Below are 13,099 nucleotides of genomic sequence, written 5' to 3' on the forward strand. Positions count from 1 at the left end.
GGAAAAGAAAAATGTCAGCGCGGGGCCCCGGCCCCCGTAACCGGCTTCTCTGCCGGTGCCACAAGCCGGGAGCGCCCCGCGAGAACTCCAACTCCTTCCAGAAAGACAAGTTCCCCCCAGCACCAGTGCGGCGGACTGCCCCGGGGACGCCCGTAGAGGCCGGGAAGTACCTGTCCGGCACCGCCAGGAGCAAAGCTGGGTTTCTAGAAAGACCTGAGCGAAGGCGGAGCTTCCGAGCAAGGCCCTACGGGGCTGACCTAACGCCGCCGGCGCGGGGTTTTGCCGGGACCGGAAGTTCTCCTTTCACTTCCGCGAGGAAGAGGTGGTGCTGAAGAGGGGGAAACCCGGAGCGGTGCCCCGGGGCATAATGGGAAATGTAGTTTTTCTCGTTTTGGCTCCACCTGCCCTGCACGCCTATTGGCCCAGTAAGCTAAAAATCGAGGCCGGTGAAACAATTTTTTTCTCTTCTCCAGCTCACAGATGCCCCCCGCCTCCTGCCATTTCCAGACCACGAAATCTCTTTACTCCCTAATATAGAAGGCTCAGCAACCTCTTCTTTGATGTTTTTCTCTGGGGGCTCATTCAGCCCCATGGTTCTACTTCTGAAATGAATTCTTTCAACAGGCACTTCAGGCGGCTGCTATGTGACAGGCCCGAAGCTTGGCACAGAAGATAAAAAGATGAGTATTGTAGACTGCAGGAGAGACAGACAAGTAAACCGAAATCACGCACAGTGCTGTGTGATACCAGCAGAAGCCTAATTAATCACAGGGAGCACTTAGGAGGGGACCTAGGTCCGAAGGAACTGGAAAGGTTTCCTGGAAAAGGTAATGCTGGCCCTAAGTTTTGAAGGGGAGGCGAAATTGGCTAAGTGGGGAGGGGATTCCTGACAGCAACAAAGTGCAGGAAGCAACAAATGGGAGTCGGGTGATTAGTTCAGTGTGGCCAGAATGAAGGTGCCAGTGAGACAGATGATGAAAGATGTGAGCTACAGAGTCATGCAGCTGTGCTAAGGAGACAATCTGAATTTAACCTTGAAATCCAGGTACAATTTTAAGCAGAAGTGTGACCTTGTGAGATTTAAGTCTTTCTGGCAACCGGATAGAAGATGATCAGTAGGGCAAACTAAAAGCCCAGAGATCAATTGGGAGGCCATTACATACATATAGGAGAGAAGTGGTGAATTAATGCTAAACGGAGGCAATGTTGTGGGGGAAGAGATGACTGAAGAGGCCATCCAAGATTTGCCTTTAATTACTCTCCATTATTATTGGTTTGTTAGAGTTTAAAAAATGTTTACTTAAATGTTAAAATTATGTTTTGATGCTAGTCTTTTGTTATGAGTTGAAAATTTTCCTTTCCCTTTCAAAGCTGGGGGAAAAAAACAACAACCTAAGTTTATATATGAGGGAAAGGTGGAGGAACACTCTGTTCCACAACCTTAGACCTCACACTGAACTGCCAGGCCATGCTCCGTGAAGCTGCTAAATTAAGATAAATGAAAAGGGGACACAAACCAGGTGGCTTTCCAAATGGTTCATGGTTTGCTTTCTTGATTTATGAAAGATGATACTCCCCATTAAAACTCTTTTTAATAGTTCGACTTCATTTTTGCTGAGTGAATCACCTTAATCATATTATTCTAATAATTGAGTTATTTCATTTCATTCTCTTTGCTTCTTCTGCATTCTCAGATGTGCTGAAGATAGACCAAAAAGCACCACAGATATAGGCCTACAATGGAGGTTCTAGAAAGGTTTCAAAGGAGAAATAATTTGTTTTTAATGGATGAAAATAAGGGATAACAATTTATCAAATTGTGCTATAGTTATTTTTACAGATAGCACTCATTTTTAGTAACAGCTAGATTTTCTTCCGTTATCTCTCCCTAGAGCATAAGTATATGACAGGCAGACTATATTTGCTCCATTTCTGTATCCTTCCCCCAGGCTTTAGATGCTGATATGGATTCCAAGACAGTGTTTCAGGCGATTTAGGAACAGTATAAAATATATCGTGATCATGGTAGAAGTTGAAGCCACTTTGCCAAGACATAGGTTTTTGTAAGAGCTTTTAGTGGTTAGTGTTAGCTATCAAATGCAGTGATTATCAAGAAGTATCATGAATAGATGATATTTGGTCCTTTTAAATTTATTTTTAACAATTGAAATTTGTCTCCTCCCTCCCCCTCCCCCCCCAGTGTATTTACTTTCTTCCTTGACCAGTCTGTTTGGTAGTGTTAAATTAATTAAATATGGAAGCCATTAGACCAAGGTAATTCTAATACTTTAGCCATCCAAAACACAAGCCCAAACATACCTCAAGGTTAAGAAGGCAAAACTTAAGGGCAACCAGCCACAAACAGCCAACTAGTCTTATTTTTTCAAATAAGGCAAGTATTTAAAGTATAGCCTATCAAGTAATTCCATTGCTTTGCTTCTGCCATTTCTATATAAAAGTCTTCTCTAGCTCCTGTCAGTGGAGTGCTTCTAGCCACTTATGGTTTGGCACTTCCTGCTTTGAATTAATTTTTGCTCAAATAAACTTAAAATTTTACTATGCCTTGGGTTATCTTTTAACAGTAGTGAGATAACTTATCAAATATACAGGGTTGTCTTAGCCAGGCCTCTCCTGATGGCAAGTAACAGAAATTAAGCCCAGATAGACTTATGAGGGAAAGGGGATGAAATAATTGACTATTTTGGAAAAACCAGAGGTAGATGATCTTATAATAGACATGACTGGAATTAAGAGTACAAATGAGCCTGGCTAGTGTGGCTCAGTGGTTGAACATCGACCCATGAATCCTGTGGTCCCTGGTTCAATTCCCAGTCAGGGCACATGCCTGTGTTTCAGGCTTGATCCCCAGTAGGGGGAGTGCAGAAGGCAGCCTATTTATGTTTCTATCTCTCTATCATTCTCCCTTCCTCTCTCTTTCTCAAATCAATAAAAACGTTTTTAAAAAACCCAACAGAGTACAAATGATACCAAATGACTCTGTGTTCTCCTTCCTGCTTCCCTCTGAGTTGACTTCATTGTCAAGCTGATTCTCCCTCAACTCAAGTCCATATTCTACCATGTTAGCAAGACTAGACCATAGAAAGTGCCTCTTACCTGACACTTTTCTTTTTTTTTTTTTCTGACACTTTTCAAATAATGATCCAGGCTTGATTCTTAGTGGGTCAAATTTGGTCCCCTAAATTCTTTTTGTTTTTAAACATAGTTTTATTCATTTCAGAGAGGAAGGGCGAGGGAGAGAGAGAGAAACATAAATGATGAGAATCATTGATCAGCTGCCTCCTGCACACCCCCTACCAGGAGCCAAGCCCCAAACCCGGGCATATACCCTGACCGGGAATGGAACCATGACCTCCTGGTTTATAGGTCGATGCTCAACCACTGAGCCACACTGGACAGGCTCATAAATTCTTAAACCTATCATTGACACAGATGGGCCAGGCTTGGATCATTCACCCACTCTTGTCTGAATGGAGTGGTAAGAGGAATATGTATGAGATCAGCTTCCTCTGACACTCTTAAGTGTTGTTATGAAAAGAATGAGATATAGATGCCAGGAAAGCAAAAGTCACATGATTCTGCTTCAATCTTAATTTTTTTTTTATCTGATGCTTTTTATATTTTTGTGGTTTTTTTTTCCAGTGTCTGTCATTCAATTTCTACTTGATAAGAATTTCCATAGGATAAGAGTCCAGTCATAAGTATTACACAGCTTATTTTAATTGAAGGAAAGAAAATTTTGCTGTAACATAAACCCTGAAGCTGCAGCGGTTGGATACCAAGAGGCTATTACTCCTTTTGGCTAGAAATTGGCTGATGGAGCAAGAATTGCTTCCAGAGTTATTGATGATTTGGCTCTCCCCAGTTTTCAAGGGAGATCTACTGAACCATCAAGTCATCAATTTGGTCATTTCTGCTTCCATCAGTGATTAATGATCCTGTGGTTGGATAGGGCATCTTTGTAATTGCTAAGTGCTGAGTCATTCATCTCATTAGGAGTACATTCCAACTTTTATTTGCTGCCTGAAAAGTAAGCTCCATAAGCTCTGCTGATGTAGCTTAAGTATGAGGTCTTAATTGTGTGTGTGTGTGTGATCTATGAATCTCACAAAAAAACAGAAACAAAAACCTGCCCACCTTTGTTTTTACAGGCTATTTTTAAACTCTGACTAGGCTATTTTTAAACTCTAAATCCTAGGTAACTGATAGCAATGTAACTAATTCTTTTCTACTATGTTAATTTTCTACTGCTCCTTTAAAAATTTAACACAACTTTACTGTCTTATAGGTTTGGAGGCCAGAAGTCCCACGCAGGTCTCTCACTGGACTAAGCAAGGTATCTGTAGAGCTCCACTTTTTTTTTCTGGAGGTTATAGGGAAAAATTCATTTTCTTGCCTTTTCCAGCTTTTAGAGTCCACAACATCCTGGATTCTTGGACCTCTTTTCCCACCTTCAAAGCCAGCAATCTTGCATCCTTCTGGCCTTTCTTCAGTGGTCACAGCTCCTTTAACTCTCTTCTGCTTACCCTCTCCCACTGTGAAGGGCCCTTGTGATTACATTGGGCCCAGATGGATAATCCAGGATAATCTCTCTGTGATCAGGTCAGCTGATTGGCAATCGTAATCGCCTCTGCAACCCCCATTCCCTTTGCCATGTAACCTAACAGATCCACAGGGTCTGAGGATTTCGATGTGGGCATCTTGGAGGTGCAGGAAGGGAGGCATCGTCTGTCTTTCATATCTATAGACACACGGGTAGATTCTACCTGGTGGAGGTTGAATTGACTTCTCTTATTACCCACTCACTCCTGTAGAAAAATTCAAATTTTCTTTTATTTATAAATTTATTTCAACATTCCTTTACTCTATATGAATTTGTAGTTCTTTGACTCCTCCTTTGAATCGATTTTAACAAATTCCCCAGTTCTCTCATTATTTCATGAATTTCATAAAAATCTTTGACATATGTTTATTTTATACATACTATAAAATAATATCTTAGTTTTTATTTTTTAACATATGTTTTTTATTTATTTCATAGAGAAAGTGAGAGGGAGAGATAGAAACACCAATGATGAGAGAAAATCATTGATCAGCTGCCTCCTGCAGGCCCCCTATTGAGGAGCAAGCCCACAACCTGGGCATGTGCCCTGACTGGGAATCAAACCATGATCTCTTAGTTCATAGGTTGATACTCAACCACTGAGCCATGCCGGCTGGGTATAATCTCTTATTTTATAAATATAACATATTTCTTATACATGTCATAATTTTACCTTGTTTTGAAAATTTATCAGAGACTTAGCTACTCAAGATAGAAAAATATATAGATACACTAGAAATATGTTCTAGAGCTTCGCCAAAGGCAAGTCAGTTTGCAAATACACTTTGTCTGGGTTTAGTAGGATGTGGCTAAGTAGTTCCTACTCACTTTGATGTATAGTTAAGTTAGTTATATTAAGACATTCAGGTGTAGAGGAAGCTTCCAAGGATATTCCTACCACCCACTGTGTGGACTTAACCAGTTTCATGACACGAAGGTGCAGGATCAGAGATGATTTTGAACATAACCTACAGCATCTGGTAGAGAAAAAACATCTAAAATGTATGAACTGAAAGGTGGTCTGTGGAAAATTGTTCTCATCATCTCACATGTAAAACTGTAAGCGAAGAATTGGGTTTTCATTAAGGCTTAGTCAAAATGTAATTTTTCTTCTGTCTGTAATATACTCAATAATGCAGCATATGCAATTTAAAATGTGCCACTATAGCCTGCTTGATAAACTAATTAATGAGGAGGAATGTTTATATATAAAAGGCTAAAATGCTAAATGTCTGTCTGACTGTCTGACTGGTTTCTATGATGTGCACTGACCACCAGGGGGCAGATGCTTAACGCTGGAGCTGCTGTGACGTGCACTGGCCATTTACAAAGAAACAGCACCATGGATCTGGCACCCACAAAGCAACACTTGGCTTCCCCCAAATGGGACACAGGCCCCGCCACACTCCAGAGTGATGGCCCACCAAATTGCAGCCAATGCTGTCAAGACCCCATGGTGCAAAATGTGGTCCACAGCCCAGCCCGGCCTGGAAATGGTCGCTGTGGGCTCTGGGTAATGATGTCACATAGCAACACTCAGCTTACTCTCTCTAGCGACTAGTCTCCTTGGAGTTTCTTCAGCCCAGGAACACAACTAGCTTTATAGCCAGGTGGAAACATTTTACACTTTAACCAAATGTCTGTGAAGCATTTTCATGTGCCTAATTTCATTTGATCCTCACAGAAGTCCTGGAGTAGTTAGATAGGAGACTTGGTAGAATCCTACTTTCTTTTCATTAGCCAGAAAACAGAGATTTAGAAGGTTTAGAAACTAAAAAGAAGTAAGAAATGGTGGACCTTAAAGATGACTTCAGGTTTTCTCATTGCACAGAATATAGACAAACACTGCTACAGTTAAATATATTCCCCTTTGTTCTCCCTGTATGATCTACAATAATAATCTGCTTCATGTTGATATTTACTGCTGTGTTGCTGACAATTACCTGAAAGAGAAGTTGGAGTGCTTCACTGGGCTGGAAAAAGTTTAGCTAAATCAGAAAGCAGGTCTAATTAAGCAAGTTTATTATATATATATATATATGGCTAAGTTGACTCACACATGCACAATCCATATAAAGCTCTCACTGGCGCCAATCACATGCGTGTGTTTCGATCTGTCATTGTTGATCGTGAATTTGGTTGACACTTCTATCATAGAGAAAGGGCAAATAGAGATATTAAAATATTTCTTCTAATTAATTTCCTTTCAATGTGCATGAATCTGTGCACCGGGCCTCTAGTAAATCATATAAATGCTTTGGGAAAATATTTAAATTTCTTTCTGCTTGACATATAATACAATCATCAATGAAAATAACATAAAACTCATAATGTCCCACTACCATGAGTCTCATCAGTTCAAAGATTATGTATTCACCACATAAGAACACTTATTTGAAAGGCCTTTATATAGTCTTACAGTCATACATGAAAGAAACTTGGTTGAGGTTTGCTCAAAATTGCCAATAATTTAAAAAGTTTAATTACCAATAAGGTTGTGTGAGGTTTAAAGGAAATGTTCTAAATTACTGGTAATAATTTTTTCAATCAATCATGCTAAAGGAAAGATTAAATGATCTTTCTGATCTTTCTATAGAAAATAAGTTTGCAAATGGTTGTCTTCTAAAGAGAAGATTAAAGAGTTTGCAGCCAAAACATCTATGGAAAAATTTAATATAGAGGTGAGTCAAGCAAATAATTAGTAAATATACCATGTTATTTTCCTAGGTTTGCATGATATTTGTAGTATTTTTGTCCTAAGATCTTTTAATATATTAAGATTTTTTCCTCAGTCTAAATAAATTTTCACTTTTGTAACCTAACTTTGTATTAGTAATGTGGGACTTTTTTTTTTTCTTACAGAATGTCCCCAAATATATGTGAGCTTCAAGCACATTAAGACCTAGTCATCATTCATTTATTTAACAAATATTGGTAGGTCACCTGCTATGTATCAGGCACTGTGTGGTGCTGAGAACACAAGCAATGAGCAATCAGATACCGACTGCTTCATTGAATTCCTACCTAGAGTTTCTTAGAGTCTCTCCTGAAGAGTTGCATCAATTTCTGGCCCACACCTGCCAAACTGGAAATACTTAAACTTAGTTTTGGTGCAAAAGAGAAAACAGATGTCTTGGCCATATTCCGGGGAAAAATTTTGACCATCTTCTGGGAGAAGTTTTTCTTCACACTCAGGTAACATATTCCTCAAGGGTCAGCTGTGGCTCTGCTCTGTGTTATCGTCACTCAGGTTGCAGAAGCTGTCCCTTGTGGCCCAGGAGAAAGAGAGTTCCAGACCATGTGATGGTAAAGCATCTGCTCAGGATGTTTTATGTCATTGCCACTCGCATTTCATTGGCCACGGTAAGTCGCATGACCAAGCCTGAAGCCAGGACTATAGTTATCCAATAGGAAGGACTCTAAAAATATGGCTGTACACATTTAGAACAATAATACAGTCTACCTCATAAGCCTTCTGGGGTTGATTAGAGAGAAAGATTAGAGATAAAGATATTTGAACTGTTTGTAAGATACCTTTCCAGAATGTTGGCTTTCAAATATCCATTTGTAGGATGTAATTAAAACTACTAACATATTACATATTACACACATATGTGATAACATTGTCCTTACTGCTTTAAAGTAGGTTATAGATCAGAGTTGTCAATAAAAATATAATGTAAGCCAGGTATGTAATTTAAAATATCCTGATAAAGTAAAAAGTAACACATGAGGCATAGCTGGTTTGGCTCAGTGGCTAGAGCATCAGCCTGTGGATAAAAGAGTCCTGGGTTCAATTTCAATCAAGGGCTCTGGGTTGTGGGCTCGATCCCCAGTAGGGGGCATGCAGGAGGCAGCTGATTAGTGATTCTCTCTCATCATTGATGTTTCCATCTCTCCCTCTCCCTTCCTCTCTGAAATCAATAACAATATATTTAATTAAAATAACACATGAAATTAATTTAATATATTTATTTAACCAATATGTTCAAAACATTATCTTTTTGTCATGTAATCTACATAACAAAATATTAACCAGATATTTTAAATTATTTTTTTTCATATAAGTCTTCAAAATCCAGTGTGTTAAAGCACACTTAGAGTAACTCTTAGTTTGGACTACTCACACTTTAAGTGCTCACTAACTACATGCAACTAGTGACTATTGGATGAGACTGTGCATGTCTAGACAATCCAACCTCTAAATATTCTCATAGAAACACCGATTATTTGCTAGATAGATTCTTAAAACGAGAGGTCAACATTCTTCTTTGTAAAATGCAGGGTCAGTACTTTTCAGGAGAAGTAAGTAGACTTCCGTTTAATTATTTTACTATTGAGTACTTAGCTATATCCTCTTTCACCTCGTAAAGAAATGTAGCAAAGCAAATTAAAACTTTCCCCCAACTTTTACTCACCTTTCACCAGCTTTTGATTTGGTGAGCTGGAGCCAGCTGGGCCAAGAGTGTATGAACTTTACTTGGATTCCTGGTATTAATATTACTGTCGACTCGACCTTCTAATACCATCTACAGCAATAGGGTGGGCAGGAATGGCTTCTTGACAGAGCACCTTATTGTAAGTGTGATTATAAACAATGTATCTTGAGTACCACTTCCTTTAAATGTATGTTAGTAGTTTGGTATCGCTTTTGGATGAAAGGATAGAAACATTTACCTTCTCTCTTGAAATAGTAAATAGGAGTGTCCTTGAAGACGCTGATGGAGTTATTCTGTTGTCATGAATCAGCCATAGCACTACAAGACAAAGTTTCTAGTATCAGCAAGATGAAGGGATCATCATTACCTGTGAAAAAAAGAAAACAAAAAATAATATTAACAAAATAAAAATCTATAATAATAAAAGCATAATATGCTAATTAGACCAGATAGCTGAACGACCTTTGGATGTCATTCTGGATGTCCTTCCAGACGAAGCCGCAGCGGCAGGGGCCAAGGTAGAGGCAGTTAGGGGTGATGAGGCAAGCAGGCGAGTGATTAGGGGTGATGAGGCAGGCAGGCAAGTGGTTAGGGGTGATCAGGCAGGCAGGCAAACAGTTAGGAGCCAGCAGTCCCAGATTGCAAGAAAGATGTCCGACTGCCGGTTTAGACCCGCGGGATTGGGCCTAAACTGGCAGTCTGACACCCTCTGAGGGGTCCTGGGTTGCGAGAGGGTGCATTCTGGGCTGAGGGGACCCCCCTTCCTCATGCATGAATATCATGCACCGAGCCTCTAGTTTAAAATAAAATATTTAAATTAAATATCTGACTTAATTTTTAAGTGTTCAATGTTAAATGATGGTACACAGGAGTTCAGTTTGTTCACTTAACCTAGATGAGTGCTTTGTGGTTAATTCATGTTGGTAGGTTCCTATTTTAGATATGTTTATATCCCTAACATCTACCACAGTTCTGGGCACCCAATGTGCAGTCCATAAATACTTGCTGAATTGAATTAGAGTTAGCCATCTGGGCCCTTGCTGGTTTGCCTCAATGGATAGAGCATCCACCTGTGGACTAAAGGGTCCCAGGTTGGATTCTGGTCCAGGGCACATGCCTGGGTTAAGGGCTCAATCCCCAGTAGGAAGATTGCAGGAGGCAGCTGATCCATGATTCTGTCTAATCATTGATGTTTCTATCTCTTTCTCCCTTCCTCTCTGAAATTAATAAAAATAAAAACAGTTTTTAAAAGTTAGCCATCTGGAAGCGTGTGGTGTATGTGTCAGGGGAGCAGACAGGGCAGTTGAGATTGGGCAGAGAACTCTTAACAGAATGGCAAGAATCCTGGAGACATTCACACTGCATGCTGAGATGACTTTGAAGGTCTCTCAGGAATCCTAAGCTTCAAAATAAGATACCATATGATAATAAGAAAACCACTCACACCCAAGATAGTGAGTTTAAACATCTTAAACACTAAAACACTGTGTGTTCTAGTTTGCAGATTCAGAGGATGTTTCTCTAAGTCTGGTCTTTACCCAGCAGTGGCTTTAGTGCTATTCCTTCCAGGCGCCTGATGTCTTCAGAAGCCGCCCGACAACGTGAAATAGTTGATGTAAGTCCCCAAAAGGGACACAAATTACTCCGCCAGCTGCATTCCCTCATGTCAGGAAGAAGAGAGTCCAATATATTTCTTATCCAATACAAACTCTCAGAAGGTTGAAACACACTAACACAGAAAAGAAAATGCAGTTAGGATTCAACTACTTGCTGTTATGAAAAGTATCAATAGTTAATAATGCTGAAAATTCATAGCGTGTTAGAGATAAAAGAGTCCTCAAATATCACCTTTTACAGATGGGACAGCTTCAGCCCAGAGAAGTAAGGAGTCAAGACTTCAGTCTCACAAAGTGATCTGACAGTCATAGCTCACTGTCAAGCAAGTCCTTCCCACCAACAGTGCTCCCTGACTCCACGAGGGGGACACATTCTGTAAAAAAGAATATATATATTTTTATTGATTTCAGAGAGAGGAAGAGAGAAGGTGAGAAGGATAGAAACATCAATGATGAGAGAGAATCATTGATGGGCTGCCTGCCTCCTACACGCCCCTTCTGGGGATGGAACCCACAATGACAGGAATGGAACCATGATCTCCACCGGGCTCTGTTTTTTTTTTTTGTTGTTGTTGTTGTTGTTTTACCTACCAATTTGTATTTCTGTTCTTTTTTTTTTTTTAACATATTTTATTGATTTTTTACAGAGAGGAAGAAAGAGGGTTAGAGAGTTAGAAACATCAATCAGCTGCCTCCTGCACACCTCCCACTGGGAATGTGCCCACAACTAAGGTACATGCCCTTGACCAGAATCGAACCTGGGACCTTTCAGTCCGCAGGCCGACACTCTATCCACTGAACCAGACCAGTTAGGGTCAATCTGTATTTCTTAAACCCTTCACCTTTTTCACCCAGTTCCCCAACCTCCTCCTGTCTGGTAACCATCAGTCTGTTCTCTGTATCTATGAGTCTGTTTCTGTTTGTTTGTTAGTTTATACTGTCCTTTAGATTCCATGTGTAAGTGAAATCATATGGTTTTTGTCTTTCTCTGACTGACTTATTTCAGTTGGCATAATACCCTCTAAGTCCACCCATGCTGTCGAGAGGGACACATTCTTAAAACATAGCTGGAATATCAAGTAATTACCAAATGCCCCCTTTCTACTTTTATTCTTCGCTCATAGGTTACTTAGCTCTCTATTAATTATTTTAATTTATTGATTGATTTTTAAAGAGAGAAGAAGAGAAAGAGAAACACCGATTTGTTGTTCCACTTATTTATGCATTCACTAGAGGCCCGGTGCACAAAATTCGTATACGGGTGCGGTCCCTAGGCCTGGTCAGCAATCGAAGCACAAGCATCTGGCGTGGAAGGGCAGATCCCAGCTGATGTCTGGGTTCTGGGAGGCACCTGGGCCCCCAGGCCCCCGCACGCCCCCCTCTGCCTGAGTCATAGCGCCCGATTCCCCACACAGAGATGTGGTGAGCATGGCCGGATGCCACTGGCTGGGGTGCAGTGTGGGCCCCTGGGCCTCCCAGCGGTGCCACATGGAAGCTGGATGGGCAGCGCACTCTCTCCTGGCTGGCCTCGCAGACCGGCTTCTGTGCAAACCCATGGGGAGCCCGACTGGCCCCTGCAGTCCCAGTGGCTGCAGCCCAGCAACCTGGAAGATGCGGCACAGGTGCGGGGCAGGCTCCTCCCTGGTGTCCTGGGGGAGGGTAGCAGGGGGAGTGAGAGTGAGCTCTGCATTCTCACCACACCTCCATCCCCAGGTAGTCGGGGAGAGGTCGCAGCATGTCACCAATGCCCGCCATGTTCTACGCCTCCTTCTGCGCATGTCATAGCGAGGAGTTGAACTCCCGGTCAAGGGGACAGTTTGCTTATTAGACTTTTATTATATAGGATTGGTTGATCCTTGTATGTGCCCTGACTGGGGATTGAACCCGCAACCTTGGTGTACCAGGAGGATGCTCTAACCAACAGAGCTACCCGGCCAGAGTATATTTATTTGGTCATAGTCCAAAGAGTTCAGAAACTTGTGTGCACAACTCAGGCTCTTCTAATGGGTACACAAATGGTCATAAAGATGTGTGTATACAAATCTGTGCATACACACACACATTTATGGTTATAAATGTATACCCTTTATACATATATAAAATATGTATAAAGAAAGATCATCAATAGTTAAACAGCATTAATAACATACCTATGTACAATATAACCACTGCTAAATGTATTGGAAAAGAAATCAAGGCAAATTGGCTACTTATCAATATTTCAAGGAATTTGTAAAAAATGTATCACTCAATGCTTCTGTTAGGTTCAGTTGTCAATTCTTAGACTTTATACCGTCTAGTACTAAACCTTAGGGCAATTATACTGATGAAAAATGATCCAACCTAAGATGTGTGTTTAATGTGAATAATCCAAGATTGTGAAAGAACGTCAACTGTTGCAGCAGCCATCTTTTGTCCAGTGC

General features: G+C 40.8%; 1 protein-coding gene and 1 long non-coding RNA gene across 4 annotated transcripts in view; one reads left to right on the top strand and one right to left on the bottom strand.

The window, feature by feature from the left end:
* TMEM33 (transmembrane protein 33) overlaps positions 1-301 on the bottom strand; it is a 12,986-nt gene extending 12,685 nt beyond the window's left edge. For all 3 annotated transcript variants that reach the window (XM_006776614.2, XM_006776613.2, XM_006776612.2), the window contains exon 1: positions 171-301. The gene's annotated coding sequence lies outside the window, so the exon portion shown is untranslated. The remainder of the gene's footprint in view (positions 1-170) is intronic.
* A 4,009-nt stretch (positions 302-4,310) lies between these two features.
* LOC107185107 lies at positions 4,311-7,811 on the top strand. The gene is made up of 3 exons (XR_001516023.1): positions 4,311-4,354; positions 7,218-7,302; positions 7,484-7,811. It is a non-coding gene; the product is annotated as an uncharacterized LOC107185107 (long non-coding RNA).
* Positions 7,812-13,099: the final 5,288 nt, after the last annotated feature.

This window comes from Myotis davidii, unplaced genomic scaffold, assembly GCF_000327345.1.
Source record: "Myotis davidii unplaced genomic scaffold, ASM32734v1 scaffold629, whole genome shotgun sequence".
NCBI lineage: Eukaryota > Metazoa > Chordata > Mammalia > Chiroptera > Vespertilionidae > Myotis > Myotis davidii.